Below are 7505 nucleotides of genomic sequence, written 5' to 3'. Positions count from 1 at the left end.
GAATTGAAGAATATCAACTACTTAGCCCCTTTCTTTCTGCCCCTGCTATGATATGTGATTCATTAAGCAACTTCAGAAAATCACCCAAGTGTCATGGAGCCTAATTTTGAAATCCCCAGTAAATGCTTTACTATTCCATAAAACACTAGCAACATATGTTTGCTCACCCAAAATCTGAGCCCTGTCAATGGCAGAATTTCTTAACTTATTAGACCATTTTACTTTTTAAGCAAAAGAATTTTTATAGATTATTAAATGTGCCATGCTATAACTTTTCTCATTGGTTGTATTTGTTTTGTGATCACTTTGAAAAAAATGAATTTCTTCTTCACATAACAGCCCTTAAATATTTTAGGATACCTATTATGAAAACTTTTTTTTTAATTCTTTACTATAAAATCCTTCCAGGTCTCTCCTTTTAGTCAATGGTATTAAGTCTACTCAATATCCTGTCTTCTGGCCCTAATCAGGTTGGTTAATACCCCCTCTTAAATCATGGCAGCTGGAATTGTATAAGTACAGTATGAACAGCCTGGAAAAAATTGACAGAGTTGCTTCCCTTACATCTAAGTTTACATCAGCATTTATTACAAAATTAACTGCACTGATAAATATATCGGTAACAATCAATTAATATAGCTAAGATTTTTTTATTGTGTTTTTGACTATATAATCTCTATATTTATAAATTTAGTTTTAAGACATATTCAAGATTTACGTTGATCTGTAGTTTTGCTTCATTGGATTTGGCTTCTTTTTAGACCTTTTATTGGATACTCCTTCAGTCATGCACCATATTCACCATACTACTGCATCTAATTACATCAATTGGCAGATTTTATCATCACAGCATTATTAGTTTCATCCAAATCAATGTCTAAAATATTTATGGATGATTACTCTAGGATTACATTGGAGACTTAAAATCTATGTACATTGTTTAAAATATGAATGCATTGTTTAGGACTATCAGAAGTAAGAGCACATGCAGAATAGAAAACTTAAAAGATGGAGGCAAGTGGAGAAAAGTATGGGCTGAGGCCTATGATGGTAGTGAAGAACCACAAGAGTAAGGAAGGGCACTGTATTATTTGCTAGGGCTGCATAACAAAGACTACAGGCTGGGTGGCTTAAAGAACGGAAATTTATTTTCTCACAGTTTGGAGGCTGCAATCTCAAGATCAAGGTGCCAGCAGGGTTCATTCCCTGTAAGGCCTTTCTCCTCAGCTTGCAGATGGCCACTCTTTTGCTGCCTCTTCACATACTCTTTCCTTCATGTTTGTGCATCTCTGGTGTGTCAAAGTCTCTTCTTGGAGGAATAGCAGTAATTTTGGATTAGGACTCACCCTCATGGCAATCATATTAACTTAATTATCTCTTTATAGGCCCTCTATCCATACAATCACATTCTGAGATATGGGGTGAAGGCTTCAACATATGAATTTTGAGGGAATACGATTCGGCCCACAGCAAGTAATTATACTGACAACAAAATATGAGACTAGAGAATTACAGAAACAAAAGAGAGAAGGGAAGAGGGAAAGAAGTGGGGAGAAACATTGAGATTAGTAGTTTAAGCAAAAAGGCAGAGGTAGAAGAGTGATTAAGGACACTGAAAACATAAACTGACATCTGTTTAGTTTTATAATCTCTATGGCACAATACCTGAGCAGGCTTGCAACATTTCCAAGGCTAGAGAGCAACTCTGGTTATTCCTGTTCCATACCACTGCCCCAGATAAGAGTCAGAAATTCTCTGCATCCTCCTATAAGCTTTAAACTGTTCTAAAATTTTTCTGAATAAATAGTATTTTATAAGCATTATTAATTCCAGTACTCTCTTAAGATGCCAAAGCTCATCCTGTCCCTCCATTGCCAAAAATGATCAAAAATGTTAGATTTTATCTGATTTGAAATTTCTTTAGTTTTGATACTATTTATGTTCTTTCCTTGAAATCTACTTCTCCACTGCCTTCCTTCACCCTATACACTCCAATTTCCCTTCCCGTCTTTTTTACTACTAACTCTCCATTTCTCCTGACACCTCTTAAAATTGAGTCCTTGAGAGTTTCATCTTTCTTCTCATTCCATTTGTATTAGTTTGCTGATTTGGCCTCATCTGCTTCCAAGGTTTCACCCTTCATTCCTTGTGTTACAGGCCCACAGAGTGCATGATTTTTCCTTAGGAGATCTCTAGTTAATTGCTCCAGTGTACTTAAAACTAAATATATTCAGAGTTAAACTCATCTTCTCTGTTACTTTCTTACTTATGTTCATATCTGCTATGCTTCCTGTGTTACTTTTTCTGATTAATGAGTCTGTTATGTACTTAATGGCTCAGGTTAGGGGAGTCATTGGGTAAACATCATCCCAATGGTTGTCCACTCTCATTGCTATTAGAATAAAATTCAAATGACTTACTATGGTGTCACAAAGACACACACATGACTTGACCCTTCATCTCAGACATGATCTCCTATCACATTCCCCCTCTTTTACTGTGTTCTATGTACATGGGAATCTGCTTATCCTCAAGAAGATATGCCGGTGCCTCGGAGGCAGTAGGCAGCCTCACCACGAAGCTGAACATCTCTTTCCCAGCTACTGGCTGCCAGAAACTCATTGAAGTGGACGATGAACGCAAACTTCGTACCTTTTATGAGACGCGAATGACCACAGAAGTTGCTGCTGATGCTTTAGGGGAAGAATGGAAGGGTTACGTGGTACGAATCAGTGGTGGCAATGACAAACAAGGCTTCCCCATGAAGCAGGGTGTCTTGACCCATGGCCGTGTCCGCCTACTGCTGAGTAAGGGGCATTCCTGCTACCGACCACGGAGCACTGGAGAAAGAAAGCGCAAATCTGTTCGGGGCTGCATTGTGGATGCCAATCTCAGTGTTCTCAACTTGGTCATTGCGAAAAAAGGGGAGAAGGATATTCCTGGACTCACTGATACTACTGTGCCTCGTCGCCTGGGGCCCAAGAGAGCTAGCAGAATCCGCAAGCTTTTCAATCTCTCAAAGGAAGATGATGTCCGCCAGTATGTTGTGAGAAAGCCCCTAAATAAAGAAGGTAAGAAACCTTGAACCAAAGCACCCAAGATACAGCGTCTTGTTACTCCACGTGTCCTCCAACACAAACGTCCGCGCATTGCTTTGAAGAAGCAGCGCATGAAGAAAAACAAGGAAGAGGCTGCATAATACACTAAGCTTTTGGCCAAGAGAATGAAGGAGGCCAAAGAAAAGCGCCAGGAACAGATTGCCAAGAGACGGAGGCTGTCTTCTCTGAGAGCTTCTACCTCAAAGTCTGAGTCCAGTCAAAAATGAGATTGTTGTAAGAGGAACAAATAAATAAGATCAGACGTAAAAAAAAAAAAAAGAAGATATGCCAAACTTTTCCCCATCTTAGGATATTTGATCTTCCCCTATCACTCCACAAGATTTTCAGATGACTTATTTGTTCTCAACATTTGGATCTCAGCTCAAAGGTCTCTCATTATCAAGATCTCTGTTCAAATGTAACCTTCTTAACCCACAATGTCATCACCATTTGTCACTCTCTGTCCTATTATCTGCTTTATTTTCTTTATAGCACTTATCACTTTGGAATATCAGGACTGGTCTGTCTTGCTTATTAAAATCTAATCTTGCATTTCCATTTTCACAGTACTAAAGTAGCTCTTAATCATGTACAAAGTGATGTCTGAAATTTTTACCATAGTATATAAGCCCCTCATTATCCTGTCCTACCTCTCTCCATCTTGTTTATTTTATGTTAATTGCCATCCTTCCATATAGAAACCCCTTTCACTTTATGCTGCAGTTATTCACAATCAAGTTTACTGCATGCCTAATATCCAAAATCTTCTGTTTACTCGACTTAAGCTTAATACTCTTATCCATAAATTGGGGACAAGGGAAGAAGTATGAGATGTAGGAAATTTTTTATTTCTAAATTTGCTCTGATAACGTAATAATATATGTAACGTGCTGTGTATACAGACTGTCACATAATAACCACTCAATAAAAGCTAACTATGATTCTTGTGACTACTCCATTCCTATTGTAATGCTGGTAGAGATAAAATCCATATAGCTATTATGGTGATTGTAACTTTCAAATAGTTTATCTTCTCAAAAAGGGCAATTTTGTCACTGTTAGCACCCTACTTAAAGTGTTCTCAAGTTTTTTTTATATTTCCACATCTGCTCCATAGTGACAAAGTGTCAAAAGCATAAGTTGAAAATGTGACAAATATTGCATTTTCATTAAAATATAACATTTCAAGCCAAAGTGCATTCACATTTACAATATGTTTACTTACATTTTTTCTGTCATCATGAAATGACATATGACTGTGTAATCCCAAGAAAAGTGAAGAATATGCATAGACATATAAATATATATGTATATAAATTCTCTATTAGCATTATAATATGATTTCTTATTACAATTTATTGTTATACAGTACATTACTACCATCCTACTCATATTACAAATTTAAACTACTTAAAACAATTTAAAATTTTGTTTTGATAATATGGACAGAATATTTTGATAAATTATGATTAGTAAACTTAATAGTAGGACATTAAATTATAATTATTAACTTATCAAACTGGAAAGACCTGAAAGGAACATTAGATCCATTTCACATAATACCTTGTATGATTTAAAACTCGAAAGGAGAAAACAAATATTAGGATAATAGTACTCGAGTCTACAAGTGGTCTTTTCACTTTATTGATCCAGTGAACTAATCAGAATCATTTTTATTTTGTTTTCTTCTGTTAAATAAAAGCAGGAGGTATAAGAGCCATATGATAGTTACTAACATAATGAACTGGGACTGTCTAGCACAATGGGTCCATTGTATTTGCCTCGTAACAAAGTACTGGAGAGTTCATTCAAAACTGTATAAGCCAGGTGGCATACTAATTTCCACATCAATATATCATTGAATACACAGTAATAGAACCTTAAGGCAGATGGTGTTTTGAAAAATCATTACACATGGGAAGTCTCTTATCTGTAAAAAGAATGTCTGAAACATATCTATTTCTATAATGTAAAAGACTGCAAAATCCAAATCCTAATATTATAGCAAAAACTTAGAAGTTATGCCATTCAGTATTCTTCCAAATCACAGAATTCTGTCACAAAATTTTGAAAGGTTCTAGCTCATCCTTTCTTTAAAATCTTTCAAGGATGAGTAATTTGGCATTCCACATGTAATATCATTTTTTAAAAGGTAAAAAAACAAAGCAGAATTTACTATAAAACTTCCTTTTAAAAGTTGAATTTAAAACTCCCTTTTAGTTATTCTGTATGCTTAATTAGGTCTTATTCCCTTTCCAGGAGCCGCCTCTTTTTTGCTCTGATAATGGATTTCATGCTCTAATCTCTTCTAACTCAATATAATTGCTTCTAGTACCTACGATGGTTTTTACTTTTCCCCAATTCCTAGGCTTAGTGTTACTCTGGTTGCAGCACTATGGAATTGTTCAGTTGGTTCATATCTTCTAGGAGAGAACAAAATACAGCAGAGGTATCTTGCATACTAAAGTGAGACCATACAGAATCACAGAAACAACAAATCACAAATCTAAATCCACATATGTATATCCCTCATCATTCTGTTTTTCATTCTATCCTATAATACTCTAGTCAAAATCTCTCATGAACATTTCCAATAATGGAGAAATTTTTGACTCCAAAGGCAATGATTTCTATTTCAAGCAATGAAGCTATTTTTGAAGTCTTTGTTTTTAGTGGGAATCAGATATTCTTTATCTTATATATTTAATTAATCTTGCTTCTGATATTTTAGTCCCATAGCATAAATGTACTTGCTTTTCACATGAGAAATATTCAAATATTTAAAAATAGATAGTTATGCCCTGCCTCTCATTTCCATCTCTCAAATCTGCATTTATTTTATTTATTCTAAACACATTTTATACAACCTAAGAAAACAGTAGCTTTCTGATAGTAAATCACTTATATTTAGCTAATGGTCTAATAAAACTATTGCCGTTCATTCCTACAGACTACACTTTTTTTTCACTCATGTATTCTTCTGTATTTTCAAATTTTCTCAGCATCAAAGTATTGAGATCTAGAGATATAATATTAGGATGTGAGTTTGGGAATATTGACAAAAGAAGCTATTAGATCCACTTTCATTCCTACAGACATATCTTAGACCCTGTTTCTCCAAGTCTCATACATTTCCCACTGGTGGGTCACTGATTGCTTTATTCTTCCATTAAATTTGTATTAATCATAGTCTTATTTGTATGCCAATTATATTAATAGTATAAACAGGAAATAAATCAGAACTCCCCCCCTACCCTTGGCATGCTTTTATATCATAATAGAGATGATTTTTTTTTTGGTATTACTGCTTAAGGTGAGGTTACAATAGAGAAGGGAGGAAGAGAAGAAGGAGAGAGAAAAATAAGTTAATAATAATATAGTATAAACTGCAAAAAATACACTATAAACTACAAAGTTGACAAAACTTATGAAGTTAGGACACAATGACTTAGATTAAGTAAACTCTAATTTAATCCTTGCAGTTCCATTTGACCCAGCCTAGTTTACCAGGACTAAGTATGGATGGCCAGCATTCAGCTAGTAATACATGTTCCTTTAGTTCATCTACCAAAATACCTGGGTTTGAATTTTGACTCTACTAGCTACTGTTTGTGTGAACTTGGGTAACTTTTTAAAACTCAGTATCTTTATTGAAAAATGGAAATTAAGGTCACTACCTCAGTAGTTTATTTTAAATAAAGTATCCATGTAAAAAGCTTAACACAGTACTTGATACATAGAAATAAATCAATAAAGCAGCTTTTCTATCATCATCATCATCACCATCGTCATCATTCTTTTAAAGTTTATTTATTTATTGAGAGAGAGAGAGAGAGAGAGAGAGAGCACTCAGGAGGGGCAGAGAGAGAAGGAGAGAGAGAACCCCAAGCAGGCTCTACACTGTCAGTGCAGAACCCAAAACAGGGCTTTCAGACTCATGAACAGCAAGATCATGACCTGAGCCAAAATCAAGAGTCAGATGCTTAATCTACTGAACCACCTAGGCACCCTATCATTTTTCTTTTACTATTTCTTCAGGACCTTTCCTTGGGTTGCTATGGCATGATGGAATTTGGACATTTACTATCCTACCTATGATGGAGACAGCCTTAATGTTCCCTTCAGCATGACTAAACTTTAAACACATTTCCTTCTGATTTGGGGTCTCAAACTACCTTTTCTTAGAGTTTTTGCTTTAGAAATTTGCAATTATAAATTCTTTTTCTTCCTCTTTGAGAAGTAAATTCTTTTCTCAGCATCTTATAAGTTTTACAGCTCAGGAATGTCTTTCTCAAGGGCCCAGGAGCCATCTCTTTAAAATGTAATTATCAAGAAAGATACTATCCATATCTTCCAGGATCTGAGGGAATGTAGAAACCTAACCAATAAGGAACAATTAGAAAACAG

The 7505-nt window shown here is 35.2% G+C and overlaps 1 pseudogene; it reads left to right on the top strand.

Moving 5' to 3' along the window:
* The first annotated feature begins 2467 nt into the window (after window positions 1-2467).
* Window positions 2468-3382, top strand: LOC124508548 (40S ribosomal protein S6-like; annotated as a pseudogene).
* The last annotated feature ends 4123 nt before the right edge of the window (window positions 3383-7505 follow it).

This window comes from Lynx rufus, unplaced genomic scaffold (genome assembly GCF_022079265.1).
Source record: "Lynx rufus isolate CCGP_SWC_20201006 ecotype Redwood Valley unplaced genomic scaffold, mLynRuf1.p SCAF_1, whole genome shotgun sequence".
In the NCBI taxonomy this organism is placed as follows: domain Eukaryota; kingdom Metazoa; phylum Chordata; class Mammalia; order Carnivora; family Felidae; genus Lynx; species Lynx rufus.
Note: the sequence above shows the minus strand (reverse complement) of the source record. Positions and strands in the feature narration are given on the sequence as shown.